Source organism: Priapulus caudatus, unplaced genomic scaffold (assembly GCF_000485595.1).
Source record: "Priapulus caudatus unplaced genomic scaffold, Priapulus_caudatus-5.0.1 Scaffold1196, whole genome shotgun sequence".
NCBI classification, from domain to species: Eukaryota; Metazoa; Priapulida; class Priapulimorpha; order Priapulimorphida; family Priapulidae; genus Priapulus; species Priapulus caudatus.
Window position 1 is genome coordinate 72,407 of NW_014578257.1, and position 1,858 is coordinate 74,264.

Below are 1,858 nucleotides of genomic sequence, written 5' to 3' on the forward strand. Positions count from 1 at the left end.
TAGTATTGTAGTGTATGTGTGCTAGTAATTGTGTACTAGTCTAGTGTGATATAGCGATGTATCTAGTATTAGGTATATATACATGCATGGCATTTATATGTAGAGGGTTGTTGCTGAATGCATCCATGCACCAATGATACGTGTGGCCCGCGCAAGCGCACGACAACCTGCTTTAGTTGCCATGAAACCGAAAACTCCGCGTATTGTTCTGCAAAAATAAATTATAAATTGTGAACGGAAGCACGATCTACCAACAGTCGTTTATTGTGTTTAGTTTGTATTTGTTGCTATATCAAATAATTATTAGTTGACGATGGAAGAATAATAATGTCATAGTAATAATGAATGTACGTTGGTACGAATAGATTGTCTTGCAATCAGCCACATATCAGACGTAACCACGCGAATAATGCTCAGGTGACGTCCCAGAAAAAATCTTTTTTAATACAGAATACATCTTAATAGAGAAAGCATACGGTATTGTACTCAGTACTCGACATTACATAGCAGATAATAATGACGCTGGAAAAATTGTGGAGCGTTTCATTACAATCCGTTTCAAAGAAACTTTATTTTTACAATATTTTTAATTACAATTCGCTGAGTTTATTTTTACTGTCGTCTATTCTGATGCCGTCAGGGCCTGTTGTTACAAGGCTCATTTACAGGGGAAGCGTTTCCTCAAAGAATGCTGGCAGGTACATGTAGGGCATTTGTATGACACTTGTAAGACATTTGTGGTACACTAGTATAGTTTCAGCAATCCATATTTTCCACATAGATTCCAATACACTACACGGTTTTAAGACACTTTGTAATTATAATTACGCATTAGAATTATTTTCTGATTTCAACACACAGCAAAGCACGAGATTTATACGCTGAAAATTAAACTACAGTATTGTTAGATTTCATCACGAAAATTATAGACAATTTAAGTACTACTGTAATAATGGGAGATTTCCAAACGCAGAAACACGAGCATTACCTACATGTAATGTTAGCACTATAACAGTGATAGATTACGACATTAAGAAAACACGAATATCACAGATAATCTAAACATTACAATCAGAGCAATAATGAACTGTTTCACACAAAAATAAACGTATGGCTAATTTTGGTAGTAGGCATGGGTATGGAGTCTGGAAAAAATACAGGCAATGTGAACCATTCAATAAGGAGAGATCTTAGCACGGAATACATAGCACGAAGAATTATAGTTAATATTAACACGGTAACACGCGTATAATAAAATACTTAAATAAATTTCAGCGTAATAAATTTCACCTAGGTAAATTTCACTTCCCCCTGTGTTAGCTATAAGAATATTGTAAAACGTAAATGGAGATTTCCTCGAAATTTCCACGTAAATTTGTGTAACAAACCACTGTAAAAACGTCAGTAAATAACTCACTACAGTTTAAGTAAACGTTAGCTTTGAAAATAAAACTGTACAATATTAGAATACAGAAAAACAAAAATATAAACAAGCTTATATTTGCTCATCGAAGAAACAACTCGAAAAACGCTTTTCGCCGCGGTTCGGTAGGCGCCATATTATTTATATTTGAACAACCATCATTTCAATCGAGTCAATGTAGCCACTTTCAGATATCATAACTTTTAATATAAATCATTTTTTGTGAAATCAAACAGAATTTTTAACGTAACCGTTTTCGAGATAGAACGTGATAAAAACCCAACAAAACGTAATCCGAACTAACAGCGACCTGACAGAACTCTCCACTCACTCACACGTTAACTCGCTCAGATTACTATAATCTCCCAGCAACAAAAACGTTGCCCTTTCCCTATAAGCTATAGCCATGTACGTGACCAGAAAAACCATTGGGTC